Genomic DNA, 12500 nt, shown 5'->3' with positions numbered 1-12500 from the left:
AAACAGACATTGCATTTTCACCAATTAGATAAGCAGCTTGAACTTTGTGTCACTGAAAAAGTAGAAGAAATTACAAACACTGTTCCCATCACTTTTTAGCACAGGTAGTTGGATAAAATACAAACTTTATTTCCTTTCATCATTTGAACAGGGCAAAGGAGCACAAAGCACACACAAGCTGCATTCAGCAACAATATTCTTGTTTGTCTTATAAATACAAGGCAGATGCTAATTGAAAACACAAGGAAATTTGATCCTATTAAAAAGGCAGGAAGCTGCATTTAGTCAATTCATCATTAAATGCTTAATACAAGGCAGTGTTGCTGATGAAATAGTGCAAGAGCACCCCCTCGTGGACAAAATGCTTACAGCACCTGGTATTCCTAGGCGGTCTCCCATCCAAGTACTAACCAGGCCCGACCCTGCTTAGCTTCCGAGATCAGACGAGATCGGGCGTACCCAGGCTGGTATGGCCGTAAGCGAGAAACAATCTCTTGCTACAACATATATAGTCAAAGTGAGTCTGATAAAACAGACATTTAGTCAATTCATCATTAAATGCTTAATACAAGGCAGTGTTGCTGATGAAATAGTGCAAGAGCACCCCCTCGTGGACAAAATGCTTACAGCACCTGGTATTCCCAGGCGGTCTCCCATCCAAGTACTAACCAGGCCCGACCCTGCTTAGCTTCCGAGATCAGACGAGATCGGGCGTACCCAGGCTGGTATGGCCGTAAGCGAGAAACAATCTCTTGCTACAACATATATAGTCAAAGTGAGTCTGATAAAACAGACATTTAGTCAATTCATCATTAAATGCTTAATACAAGGCAGTGTTGCTGATGAAATAGTGCAAGAGCACCCCCTCGTGGACAAAATGCTTACAGCACCTGGTATTCCCAGGCGGTCTCCCATCCAAGTACTAACCAGGCCCGACCCTGCTTAGCTTCCGAGATCAGACGAGATCGGGCGTACCCAGGCTGGTATGGCCGTAAGCGAGAAACAATCTCTTGCTACAACATATATAGTCAAAATGAGTCTGATAAACAGACATTGCATTTTCACCAATTAGATAAGCAGCTTGAACTTTGTGTCACTGAAAAAGTAGAAGAAATTATAAACACTGTTCCCATCACTTTTTAGCACAGGTAGTTGGATAAAATACAAACTTTATTTCCTTTCATCATTTGAACAGGGCAAAGGAGCACAAAGCACACACAAGCTGCATTCAGCAACAATATTCTTGTTTGTCTTATAAATACAAGGCAGATGCTAATTGAAAACACAAGGAAATTTGATCCTATTAAAAAGGCAGGAAGCTGCATTTAGTCAATTCATCATTAAATGCTTACTACAAGGCAGTGTTGCTGATGAAATAGTGCAGGGGCACACCCTCGTGGACAAAATGCTTACAGCACCTGGTATTCCCAGGCGGTCTCCCATCCAAGTACTAACCAGGCCCGACCCTACTTCGCTTCCGAAATCAGACGAGATCGGGCGTACCCAGGCTGGTATGGCCGTATGGGAGAAACAATCTCTTGCTACAACATATATAGTCAAAGTGAGTGTGATAAACAGACATTGCATTTTCACCAATTAGATAAGCAGCTTGAACTTTGTGTCACTGAAAAAGTAGAAGAAATTACAAACACTGTTCCCATCACTTTTTAGCACAGGTAGTTGGATAAAATACAAACTTTATTTACTTTCATCATTTGAACAGGGCAAAGGAGCACAAAGCACACACAAGCTGCATTCAGCAACAATATTCTTGTTTGTCTTATAAATACAAGGCAGATGCTAATTGAAAACACAAGGAAATTTGATCCTATTAAAAAGGCAGGAAGCTGCATTTAGTCAATTCATCATTAAATGCTTAATACAAGGCAGTGTTGCTGATGAAATAGTGCAAGAGCACCCCCTCGTGGACAAAATGCTTACAGCACCTGGTATTCCTAGGCGGTCTCCCATCCAAGTACTAACCAGGCCCGACCCTGCTTAGCTTCCGAGATCAGACGAGATCGGGCGTACCCAGGCTGGTATGGCCGTAAGCGAGAAACAATCTCTTGCTACAACATATATAGTCAAAGTGAGTCTGATAAAACAGACATTTAGTCAATTCATCATTAAATGCTTAATACAAGGCAGTGTTGCTGATGAAATAGTGCAAGAGCACCCCCTCGTGGACAAAATGCTTACAGCACCTGGTATTCCCAGGCGGTCTCCCATCCAAGTACTAACCAGGCCCGACCCTGCTTAGCTTCCGAGATCAGACGAGATCGGGCGTACCCAGGCTGGTATGGCCGTAAGCGAGAAACAATCTCTTGCTACAACATATATAGTCAAAATGAGTCTGATAAACAGACATTGCATTTTCACCAATTAGATAAGCAGCTTGAACTTTGTGTCACTGAAAAAGTAGAAGAAATTATAAACACTGTTCCCATCACTTTTTAGCACAGGTAGTTGGATAAAATACAAACTTTATTTCCTTTCATCATTTGAACAGGGCAAAGGAGCACAAAGCACACACAAGCTGCATTCAGCAACAATATTCTTGTTTGTCTTATAAATACAAGGCAGATGCTAATTGAAAACACAAGGAAATTTGATCCTATTAAAAAGGCAGGAAGCTGCATTTAGTCAATTCATCATTAAATGCTTACTACAAGGCAGTGTTGCTGATGAAATAGTGCAGGGGCACACCCTCGTGGACAAAATGCTTACAGCACCTGGTATTCCCAGGCGGTCTCCCATCCAAGTACTAACCAGGCCCGACCCTGCTTAGCTTCCGAGATCAGACGAGATCGGGCGTACCCAGGCTGGTATGGCCGTAAGCGAGAAACAATCTCTTGCTACAACATATATAGTCAAAGTGAGTGTGATAAACAGACATTGCATTTTCACTAATTAGATAAGCAGCTTGAACTTTGTGTCACTGAAAAAGTAGAAGAAATTACAAACACTGTTCCCATCACTTTTTAGCACAGGTAGTTGGATAAAATACAAACTTTATTTCCTTTCATCATTTGAACAGGGCAAAGGAGCACAAAGCACACACAAGCTGCATTCAGCAACAATATTCTTGTTTGTCTTATAAATACAAGGCAGATGCTAATTGAAAACACAAGGAAATTTGATCCTATTAAAAAGGCAGGAAGCTGCATTTAGTCAATTCATCATTAAATGCTTACTACAAGGCAGTGTTGCTGATGAAATAGTGCAGGGGCACACCCTCGTGGACAAAATGCTTACAGCACCTGGTATTCCCAGGCGGTCTCCCATCCAAGTACTAACCAGGCCCGACCCTGCTTCGCTTCCGAAATCAGACGAGATCGGGCGTACCCAGGCTGGTATGGCCGTATGCGAGAAACAATCTCTTGCTACAACATATATAGTCAAAGTGAGTGTGATAAACAGACATTGCATTTTCACCAATTAGATAAGCAGCTTGAACTTTGTGTCACTGAAAAAGTAGAAGAAATTATAAACACAGTTCCCATCACTTTTTAGCACAGGTAGTTGGATAAAATACAAACTTTATTTCCTTTCATCATTTGAACAGGGCAAAGGAGCACAAAGCACACACAAGCTGCATTCAGCAACAATATTCTTGTTTGTCTTATAAATACAAGGCAGATGCTAATTGAAAACACAAGGAAATTTGATCCTATTAAAAAGGCAGGAAGCTGCATTTAGTCAATTCATCATTAAATGCTTACTACAAGGCAGTGTTGCTGATGAAATAGTGCAGGGGCACACCCTCGTGGACAAAATGCTTACAGCACCTGGTATTCCCAGGCGGTCTCCCATCCAAGTACTAACCAGGCCCGACCCTACTTCGCTTCCGAAATCAGACGAGATCGGGCGTACCCAGGCTGGTATGGCCGTATGGGAGAAACAATCTCTTGCTACAACATATATAGTCAAAGTGAGTGTGATAAACAGACATTGCATTTTCACCAATTAGATAAGCAGCTTGAACTTTGTGTCACTGAAAAAGTAGAAGAAATTACAAACACTGTTCCCATCACTTTTTAGCACAGGTAGTTGGATAAAATACAAACTTTATTTACTTTCATCATTTGAACAGGGCAAAGGAGCACAAAGCACACACAAGCTGCATTCAGCAACAATATTCTTGTTTGTCTTATAAATACAAGGCAGATGCTAATTGAAAACACAAGGAAATTTGATCCTATTAAAAAGGCAGGAAGCTGCATTTAGTCAATTCATCATTAAATGCTTAATACAAGGCAGTGTTGCTGATGAAATAGTGCAAGAGCACCCCCTCGTGGACAAAATGCTTACAGCACCTGGTATTCCTAGGCGGTCTCCCATCCAAGTACTAACCAGGCCCGACCCTGCTTAGCTTCCGAGATCAGACGAGATCGGGCGTACCCAGGCTGGTATGGCCGTAAGCGAGAAACAATCTCTTGCTACAACATATATAGTCAAAGTGAGTCTGATAAAACAGACATTTAGTCAATTCATCATTAAATGCTTAATACAAGGCAGTGTTGCTGATGAAATAGTGCAAGAGCACCCCCTCGTGGACAAAATGCTTACAGCACCTGGTATTCCCAGGCGGTCTCCCATCCAAGTACTAACCAGGCCCGACCCTGCTTAGCTTCCGAGATCAGACGAGATCGGGGGTACCCAGGCTGGTATGGCCGTAAGCGAGAAACAATCTCTTGCTACAACATATATAGTCAAAGTGAGTCTGATAAAACAGACATTTAGTCAATTCATCATTAAATGCTTAATACAAGGCAGTGTTGCTGATGAAATAGTGCAGGGGCACACCCTCGTGGACAAAATGCTTACAGCACCTGGTATTCCCAGGCGGTATCCCATCCAAGTACTAACCAGGCCCGACCCTGCTTCGCTTCCGAAATCAGACGAGATCGGGAGTACCCAGGCTGGTATGGCCGTATGCGAGAAACAATCTCTTGCTACAACATATATAGTCAAAGTGAGTGTGATAAACAGACATTGCATTTTCACCAATTAGATAAGCAGCTTGAACTTTGTGTCACTGAAAAAGTAGAAGAAATTACAAACACTGTTCCCATCACTTTTTAGCACAGGTAGTTGGATAAAATACAAACTTTATTTCCTTTCATCATTTGAACAGGGCAAAGGAGCACAAAGCACACACAAGCTGCATTCAGCAACAATATTCTTGTTTGTCTTATAAATACAAGGCAGATGCTAATTGAAAACACAAGGAAATTTGATCCTATTAAAAAGGCAGGAAGCTGCATTTAGTCAATTCATCATTAAATGCTTACTACAAGGCAGTGTTGCTGATGAAATAGTGCAGGGGCACACCCTCGTGGACAAAATGCTTACAGCACCTGGTATTCCCAGGCGGTCTCCCATCCAAGTACTAACCAGGCCCGACCCTGCTTCGCTTCCGAAATCAGACGAGATCGGGCGTACCCAGGCTGGTATGGCCGTATGCGAGAAACAATCTCTTGCTACAACATATATAGTCAAAGTGAGTGTGATAAACAGACATTGCATTTTCACCAATTAGATAAGCAGCTTGAACTTTGTGTCACTGAAAAAGTAGAAGAAATTATAAACACAGTTCCCATCACTTTTTCGCACAGGTAGTTGGATAAAATACAAACTTTATTTCCTTTCATCATTTGAACAGGGCAAAGGAGCACAAAGCACACACAAGCTTCATTCAGCAACAATATTCTTGTTTGTCTTATAAATACAAGGCAGATGCTAATTGAAAACACAAGGAAATTTGATCCTATTAAAAAGGCAGGAAGCTGCATTTAGTCAATTCATCATTAAATGCTTACTAAAAGGCAGTGTTGCTGATGAAATAGTGCAGGGGCACACCCTCGTGGACAAAATGCTTACAGCACCTGGTATTCCCAGGCGGTCTCCGATCCAAGTACTAACCAGGCCCGACCCTACTTCGCTTCCGAAATCAGACGAGATCGGGCGTACCCAGGCTGGTATGGCCGTATGGGAGAAACAATCTCTTGCTACAACATATATAGTCAAAGTGAGTGTGATAAACAGACATTGCATTTTCACCAATTAGATAAGCAGCTTGAACTTTGTGTCACTGAAAAAGTAGAAGAAATTACAAACACTGTTCCCATCACTTTTTAGCACAGGTAGTTGGATAAAATACAAACTTTATTTCCTTTCATCATTTGAACAGGGCAAAGGAGCACAAAGCACACACAAGCTGCATTCAGCAACAATATTCTTGTTTGTCTTATAAATACAAGGCAGATGCTAATTGAAAACACAAGGAAATTTGATCCTATTAAAAAGGCAGGAAGCTGCATTTAGTCAATTCATCATTAAATGCTTACTACAAGGCAGTGTTGCTGATGAAATAGTGCAGGGGCACACCCTCGTGGACAAAATGCTTACAGCACCTGGTATTCCCAGGCGGTCTCCCATCCAAGTACTAACCAGGCCCGACCCTGCTTAGCTTCCGAGATCAGACGAGATCGGGCGTACCCAGGATGGTATGGCCGTAAGCGAGAAACAATCTCTTGCTACAACATATATAGTCAAAGTGAGTCTGATAAAACAGATATTTAGTCAATTCATCATTAAATGCTTAATACAAGGCAGTGTTGCTGATGAAATAGTGCAAGAGCACCCCCTCGTGGACAAAATGCTTACAGCACCTGGTATTCCTAGGCGGTCTCCCATCCAAGTACTAACCAGGCCCGACCCTGCTTAGCTTCCGAGATCAGACGAGATCGGGCGTACCCAGGCTGGTATGGCCGTAAGCGAGAAACAATCTCTTGCTACAACATATATAGTCAAAGTGAGTCTGATAAAACAGACATTTAGTCAATTCATCATTAAATGCTTAATACAAGGCAGTGTTGCTGATGAAATAGTGCAAGAGCACCCCCTCGTGGACAAAATGCTTACAGCACCTGGTATTCCCAGGCGGTCTCCCATCCAAGTACTAACCAGGCCCGACCCTGCTTAGCTTCCGAGATCAGACGAGATCGGGCGTACCCAGGCTGGTATGGCCGTAAGCGAGAAACAATCTCTTGCTACAACATATATAGTCAAAGTGAGTCTGATAAAACAGACATTTAGTCAATTCATCATTAAATGCTTAATACAAGGCAGTGTTGCTGATGAAATAGTGCAAGAGCACCCCCTCGTGGACAAAATGCTTACAGCACCTGGTATTCCCAGGCGGTCTCCCATCCAAGTACTAACCAGGCCCGACCCTGCTTAGCTTCCGAGATCAGACGAGATCGGGCGTACCCAGGCTGGTATGGCCGTAAGCGAGAAACAATCTCTTGCTACAACATATATAGTCAAAATGAGTCTGATAAACAGACATTGCATTTTCACCAATTAGATAAGCAGCTTGAACTTTGTGTCACTGAAAAAGTAGAAGAAATTATAAACACTGTTCCCATCACTTTTTAGCACAGGTAGTTGGATAAAATACAAACTTTATTTCCTTTCATCATTTGAACAGGGCAAAGGAGCACAAAGCACACACAAGCTGCATTCAGCAACAATATTCTTGTTTGTCTTATAAATACAAGGCAGATGCTAATTGAAAACACAAGGAAATTTGATCCTATTAAAAAGGCAGGAAGCTGCATTTAGTCAATTCATCATTAAATGCTTACTACAAGGCAGTGTTGCTGATGAAATAGTGCAGGGGCACACCCTCGTGGACAAAATGCTTACAGCACCTGGTATTGCCAGGCGGTCTCCCATCCAAGTACTAACCAGGCCCGACCCTGCTTCGCTTCCGAGATGAGACGAGATCGGGCGTACCCAGGCTGGTATGGCCGTAAGCGAGAAACAATCTCTTGCTACAACATATATAGTCAAAGTGAGTGTGATAAACAGACATTGCATTTTCACCAATTAGATAAGCAGCTTGAACTTTGTGTCACTGAAAAAGTAGAAGAAATTACAAACACTGTTCCCATCACTTTTTAGCACAGGTAGTTGGATAAAATACAAACTTTATTTCCTTTCATCATTTGAACAGGGCAAAGGAGCACAAAGCACACACAAGCTGCATTCACCAACAATATTCTTGTTTGTCTTATAAATACAAGGCAGATGCTAATTGAAAACACAAGGAAATTTGATCCTATTAAAAAGGCAGGAAGCTGCATTTAGTCAATTCATCATTAAATGCTTACTACAAGGCAGTGTTGCTGATGAAATAGTGCAGGGGCACACCGTCGTGGACAAAATGCTTACAGCACCTGGTATTCCCAGGCGGTCTCCCATCCAAGTACTAACCAGGCCCGACCCTGCTTCGCTTCCGAAATCAGACGAGATCGGGAGTACCCAGGCTGGTATGGCCGTATGCGAGAAACAATCTCTTGCTACAACATATATAGTCAAAGTGAGTGTGATAAACAGACATTGCATTTTCACCAATTAGATAAGCAGCTTGAACTTTGTGTCACTGAAAAAGTAGAAGAAATTACAAACACTGTTCCCATCACTTTTTAGCACAGGTAGTTGGATAAAATACAAACTTTATTTCCTTTCATCATTTGAACAGGGCAAAGGAGCACAAAGCACACACAAGCTGCATTCAGCAACAATATTCTTGTTTGTCTTATAAATACAAGGCAGATGCTAATTGAAAACACAAGGAAATTTGATCCTATTAAAAAGGCAGGAAGCTGCATTTAGTCAATTCATCATTAAATGCTTACTACAAGGCAGTGTTGCTGATGAAATAGTGCAGGGGCACACCCTCGTGGACAAAATGCTTACAGCACCTGGTATTCCCAGGCGGTCTCCCATCCAAGTACTAACCAGGCCCGACCCTGCTTCGCTTCCGAAATCAGACGAGATCGGGCGTACCCAGGCTGGTATGGCCGTATGCGAGAAACAATCTCTTGCTACAACATATATAGTCAAAGTGAGTGTGATAAACAGACATTGCATTTTCACCAATTAGATAAGCAGCTTGAACTTTGTGTCACTGAAAAAGTAGAAGAAATTATAAACACAGTTCCCATCACTTTTTCGCACAGGTAGTTGGATAAAATACAAACTTTATTTCCTTTCATCATTTGAACAGGGCAAAGGAGCACAAAGCACACACAAGCTGCATTCAGCAACAATATTCTTGTTTGTCTTATAAATACAAGGCAGATGCTAATTGAAAACACAAGGAAATTTGATCCTATTAAAAAGGCAGGAAGCTGCATTTAGTCAATTCATCATTAAATGCTTACTACAAGGCAGTGTTGCTGATGAAATAGTGCAGGGGCACACCCTCGTGGACAAAATGCTTACAGCACCTGGTATTCCCAGGCGGTCTCCGATCCAAGTACTAACCAGGCCCGACCCTACTTCGCTTCCGAAATCAGACGAGATCGGGCGTACCCAGGCTGGTATGGCCGTATGGGAGAAACAATCTCTTGCTACAACATATATAGTCAAAGTGAGTGTGATAAACAGACATTGCATTTTCACCAATTAGATAAGCAGCTTGAACTTTGTGTCACTGAAAAAGTAGAAGAAATTACAAACACTGTTCCCATCACTTTTTAGCACAGGTAGTTGGATAAAATACAAACTTTATTTCCTTTCATCATTTGAACAGGGCAAAGGAGCACAAAGCACACACAAGCTGCATTCAGCAACAATATTCTTGTTTGTCTTATAAATACAAGGCAGATGCTAATTGAAAACACAAGGAAATTTGATCCTATTAAAAAGGCAGGAAGCTGCATTTAGTCAATTCATCATTAAATGCTTACTACAAGGCAGTGTTGCTGATGAAATAGTGCAGGGGCACACCCTCGTGGACAAAATGCTTACAGCACCTGGTATTCCCAGGCGGTCTCCCATCCAAGTACTAACCAGGCCCGACCCTGCTTAGCTTCCGAGATCAGACGAGATCGGGCGTACCCAGGCTGGTATGGCCGTAAGCGAGAAACAATCTCTTGCTACAACATATATAGTCAAAGCGAGTCTGATAAAACAGATATTTAGTCAATTCATCATTAAATGCTTAATACAAGGCAGTGTTGCTGATGAAATAGTGCAAGAGCACCCCCTCGTGGACAAAATGCTTACAGCACCTGGTATTCCCAGGCGGTCTCCCATCCAAGTACTAACCAGGCCCGACCCTGCTTAGCTTCCGAGATCAGACGAGATCGGGCGTACCCAGGCTGTTATGGCCGTAAGCGAGAAACAATCTCTTGCTACAACATATATAGTCAAAATGAGTCTGATAAACAGACATTGCATTTTCACCAATTAGATAAGCAGCTTGAACTTTGTGTCACTGAAAAAGTAGAAGAAATTATAAACACTGTTCCCATCACTTTTTAGCACAGGTAGTTGGATAAAATACAAACTTTATTTCCTTTCATCATTTGAACAGGGCAAAGGAGCACAAAGCACACACAAGCTGCATTCAGCAACAATATTCTTGTTTGTCTTATAAATACAAGGCAGATGCTAATTGAAAACACAAGGAAAGTTGATCCTATTAAAAAGGCAGGAAGCTGCATTTAGTCAATTCATCATTAAATGCTTACTACAAGGCAGTGTTGCTGATGAAATAGTGCAGGGGCACACCCTCGTGGACAAAATGCTTACAGCACCTGGTATTCCCAGGCGGTCTCCCATCCAAGTACTAACCAGGCCCGACCCTGCTTCGCTTCCGAGATCAGACGAGATCGGGCGTACCCAGGCTGGTATGGCCGTAAGCGAGAAACAATCTCTTGCTACAACATATATAGTCAAAGTGAGTGTGATAAACAGACATTGCATTTTCACCAATTAGATAAGCAGCTTGAACTTTGTGTCACTGAAAAAGTAGAAGAAATTACAAACACTGTTCCCATCACTTTTTAGCACAGGTAGTTGGATAAAATACAAACTTTATTTCCTTTCATCATTTGAACAGGGCAAAGGAGCACAAAGCACACACAAGCTGCATTCAGCAACAATATTCTTGTTTGTCTTATAAATACAAGGCAGATGCTAATTGAAAACACAAGGAAATTTGATCCTATTAAAAAGGCAGGAAGCTGCATTTAGTCAATTCATCATTAAATGCTTACTACAAGGCAGTGTTGCTGATGAAATAGTGCAGGGGCACACCCTCGTGGACAAAATGCTTACAGCACCTGGTATTCCCAGGCGGTCTCCCATCCAAGTACTAACCAGGCCCGACCCTGCTTAGCTTCCGAGATCAGACGAGATCGGGCGTACCCAGGCTGGTATGGCCGTAAGCGAGAAACAATCTCTTGCTACAACATATATAGTCAAAGCGAGTCTGATAAAACAGATATTTAGTCAATTCATCATTAAATGCTTAATACAAGGCAGTGTTGCTGATGAAATAGTGCAAGAGCACCCCCTCGTGGACAAAATGCTTACAGCACCTGGTATTCCCAGGCGGTCTCCCATCCAAGTACTAACCAGGCCCGACCCTGCTTAGCTTCCGAGATCAGACGAGATCGGGCGTACCCAGGCTGGTATGGCCGTAAGCGAGAAACAATCTCTTGCTACAACATATATAGTCAAAATGAGTCTGATAAACAGACATTGCATTTTCACCAATTAGATAAGCAGCTTGAACTTTGTGTCACTGAAAAAGTAGAAGAAATTATAAACACTGTTCCCATCACTTTTTAGCACAGGTAGTTGGATAAAATACAAACTTTATTTCCTTTCATCATTTGAACAGGGCAAAGGAGCACAAAGCACACACAAGCTGCATTCAGCAACAATATTCTTGTTTGTCTTATAAATACAAGGCAGATGCTAATTGAAAACACAAGGAAAGTTGATCCTATTAAAAAGGCAGGAAGCTGCATTTAGTCAATTCATCATTAAATGCTTACTACAAGGCAGTGTTGCTGATGAAATAGTGCAGGGGCACACCCTCGTGGACAAAATGCTTACAGCACCTGGTATTCCCAGGCGGTCTCCCATCCAAGTACTAACCAGGCCCGACCCTGCTTCGCTTCCGAGATCAGACGAGATCGGGCGTACCCAGGCTGGTATGGCCGTAAGCGAGAAACAATCTCTTGCTACAACATATATAGTCAAAGTGAGTGTGATAAACAGACATTGCATTTTCACCAATTAGATAAGCAGCTTGAACTTTGTGTCACTGAAAAAGTAGAAGAAATTACAAACACTGTTCCCATCACTTTTTAGCACAGGTAGTTGGATAAAATACAAACTTTATTTCCTTTCATCATTTGAACAGGGCAAAGGAGCACAAAGCACACACAAGCTGCATTCAGCAACAATATTCTTGTTTGTCTTATAAATACAAGGCAGATGCTAATTGAAAACACAAGGAAATTTGATCCTATTAAAAAGGCAGGAAGCTGCATTTAGTCAATTCATCATTAAATGCTTACTACAAGGCAGTGTTGCTGATGAAATAGTGCAGGGGCACACCCTCGTGGACAAAATGCTTACAGCACCTGGTATTCCCAGGCGGTCTCCCATCCAAGTACTAACCAGGC

General features: G+C 42.1%; 24 non-coding genes and 5 pseudogenes across 24 annotated transcripts in view; all 29 read right to left on the bottom strand.

Annotated features, from left to right (window-relative positions):
- Positions 1–362: 362 nt before the first annotated feature.
- On the bottom strand, positions 363–481 carry LOC145882800 (5S ribosomal RNA). Its single transcript, XR_014394368.1, has one exon. It is a non-coding gene; the product is annotated as a 5S ribosomal RNA (ribosomal RNA).
- Positions 482–620: 139 nt separating this feature from the next.
- On the bottom strand, positions 621–739 carry LOC145854039 (5S ribosomal RNA). Its single transcript, XR_014374924.1, has one exon. It is a non-coding gene; the product is annotated as a 5S ribosomal RNA (ribosomal RNA).
- A 139-nt stretch (positions 740–878) lies between these two features.
- On the bottom strand, positions 879–997 carry LOC145854038 (5S ribosomal RNA). The gene has a single exon (XR_014374923.1). It is a non-coding gene; the product is annotated as a 5S ribosomal RNA (ribosomal RNA).
- A 409-nt stretch (positions 998–1406) lies between these two features.
- On the bottom strand, positions 1407–1525 carry LOC145853067 (uncharacterized; annotated as a pseudogene).
- A 409-nt stretch (positions 1526–1934) lies between these two features.
- LOC145882799 (5S ribosomal RNA) lies at positions 1935–2053 on the bottom strand. Its single transcript, XR_014394367.1, has one exon. It is a non-coding gene; the product is annotated as a 5S ribosomal RNA (ribosomal RNA).
- Positions 2054–2192: 139 nt separating this feature from the next.
- LOC145854037 (5S ribosomal RNA) lies at positions 2193–2311 on the bottom strand. Its single transcript, XR_014374922.1, has one exon. It is a non-coding gene; the product is annotated as a 5S ribosomal RNA (ribosomal RNA).
- A 409-nt stretch (positions 2312–2720) lies between these two features.
- Positions 2721–2839, bottom strand: LOC145854035 (5S ribosomal RNA). Its single transcript, XR_014374920.1, has one exon. It is a non-coding gene; the product is annotated as a 5S ribosomal RNA (ribosomal RNA).
- Positions 2840–3248: 409 nt separating this feature from the next.
- On the bottom strand, positions 3249–3367 carry LOC145851210 (5S ribosomal RNA). Its single transcript, XR_014373060.1, has one exon. It is a non-coding gene; the product is annotated as a 5S ribosomal RNA (ribosomal RNA).
- Positions 3368–3776: 409 nt separating this feature from the next.
- Positions 3777–3895, bottom strand: LOC145853066 (uncharacterized; annotated as a pseudogene).
- Positions 3896–4304: 409 nt separating this feature from the next.
- Positions 4305–4423, bottom strand: LOC145882798 (5S ribosomal RNA). The gene has a single exon (XR_014394366.1). It is a non-coding gene; the product is annotated as a 5S ribosomal RNA (ribosomal RNA).
- A 139-nt stretch (positions 4424–4562) lies between these two features.
- On the bottom strand, positions 4563–4681 carry LOC145881787 (5S ribosomal RNA). The gene has a single exon (XR_014393357.1). It is a non-coding gene; the product is annotated as a 5S ribosomal RNA (ribosomal RNA).
- Positions 4682–4820: 139 nt separating this feature from the next.
- Positions 4821–4939, bottom strand: LOC145852239 (5S ribosomal RNA). The gene has a single exon (XR_014374093.1). It is a non-coding gene; the product is annotated as a 5S ribosomal RNA (ribosomal RNA).
- A 409-nt stretch (positions 4940–5348) lies between these two features.
- On the bottom strand, positions 5349–5467 carry LOC145851209 (5S ribosomal RNA). The gene has a single exon (XR_014373059.1). It is a non-coding gene; the product is annotated as a 5S ribosomal RNA (ribosomal RNA).
- A 409-nt stretch (positions 5468–5876) lies between these two features.
- LOC145853461 (uncharacterized) lies at positions 5877–5995 on the bottom strand (annotated as a pseudogene).
- A 409-nt stretch (positions 5996–6404) lies between these two features.
- Positions 6405–6523, bottom strand: LOC145853669 (5S ribosomal RNA). Its single transcript, XR_014374568.1, has one exon. It is a non-coding gene; the product is annotated as a 5S ribosomal RNA (ribosomal RNA).
- A 139-nt stretch (positions 6524–6662) lies between these two features.
- Positions 6663–6781, bottom strand: LOC145882796 (5S ribosomal RNA). The gene has a single exon (XR_014394364.1). It is a non-coding gene; the product is annotated as a 5S ribosomal RNA (ribosomal RNA).
- Positions 6782–6920: 139 nt separating this feature from the next.
- Positions 6921–7039, bottom strand: LOC145854034 (5S ribosomal RNA). The gene has a single exon (XR_014374919.1). It is a non-coding gene; the product is annotated as a 5S ribosomal RNA (ribosomal RNA).
- Positions 7040–7178: 139 nt separating this feature from the next.
- Positions 7179–7297, bottom strand: LOC145854033 (5S ribosomal RNA). Its single transcript, XR_014374918.1, has one exon. It is a non-coding gene; the product is annotated as a 5S ribosomal RNA (ribosomal RNA).
- Positions 7298–7706: 409 nt separating this feature from the next.
- LOC145853158 (uncharacterized) lies at positions 7707–7825 on the bottom strand (annotated as a pseudogene).
- A 409-nt stretch (positions 7826–8234) lies between these two features.
- On the bottom strand, positions 8235–8353 carry LOC145851329 (5S ribosomal RNA). The gene has a single exon (XR_014373180.1). It is a non-coding gene; the product is annotated as a 5S ribosomal RNA (ribosomal RNA).
- Positions 8354–8762: 409 nt separating this feature from the next.
- LOC145851208 (5S ribosomal RNA) lies at positions 8763–8881 on the bottom strand. Its single transcript, XR_014373058.1, has one exon. It is a non-coding gene; the product is annotated as a 5S ribosomal RNA (ribosomal RNA).
- A 409-nt stretch (positions 8882–9290) lies between these two features.
- Positions 9291–9409, bottom strand: LOC145853460 (uncharacterized; annotated as a pseudogene).
- Positions 9410–9818: 409 nt separating this feature from the next.
- On the bottom strand, positions 9819–9937 carry LOC145854032 (5S ribosomal RNA). Its single transcript, XR_014374917.1, has one exon. It is a non-coding gene; the product is annotated as a 5S ribosomal RNA (ribosomal RNA).
- Positions 9938–10076: 139 nt separating this feature from the next.
- Positions 10077–10195, bottom strand: LOC145886252 (5S ribosomal RNA). Its single transcript, XR_014397836.1, has one exon. It is a non-coding gene; the product is annotated as a 5S ribosomal RNA (ribosomal RNA).
- A 409-nt stretch (positions 10196–10604) lies between these two features.
- LOC145882431 (5S ribosomal RNA) lies at positions 10605–10723 on the bottom strand. Its single transcript, XR_014393999.1, has one exon. It is a non-coding gene; the product is annotated as a 5S ribosomal RNA (ribosomal RNA).
- A 409-nt stretch (positions 10724–11132) lies between these two features.
- LOC145854031 (5S ribosomal RNA) lies at positions 11133–11251 on the bottom strand. Its single transcript, XR_014374916.1, has one exon. It is a non-coding gene; the product is annotated as a 5S ribosomal RNA (ribosomal RNA).
- A 139-nt stretch (positions 11252–11390) lies between these two features.
- On the bottom strand, positions 11391–11509 carry LOC145854030 (5S ribosomal RNA). The gene has a single exon (XR_014374915.1). It is a non-coding gene; the product is annotated as a 5S ribosomal RNA (ribosomal RNA).
- Positions 11510–11918: 409 nt separating this feature from the next.
- Positions 11919–12037, bottom strand: LOC145882430 (5S ribosomal RNA). The gene has a single exon (XR_014393998.1). It is a non-coding gene; the product is annotated as a 5S ribosomal RNA (ribosomal RNA).
- A 409-nt stretch (positions 12038–12446) lies between these two features.
- The window catches only part of LOC145853656 (5S ribosomal RNA), a 119-nt gene continuing 65 nt past the window's right edge, over positions 12447–12500 (bottom strand). Inside the window, exon 1 of the ribosomal RNA XR_014374556.1 lies at positions 12447–12500. This exon is cut by the window's right edge and continues 65 nt beyond it. This is a non-coding gene — a ribosomal RNA (5S ribosomal RNA).

This window comes from Salmo salar, chromosome 08 (assembly GCF_965601325.2).
Source record: "Salmo salar chromosome 08, fSalSal1, whole genome shotgun sequence".
NCBI lineage: Eukaryota > Metazoa > Chordata > Actinopteri > Salmoniformes > Salmonidae > Salmo > Salmo salar.
This window is presented reverse-complemented; position numbering and strand designations above follow the sequence as displayed.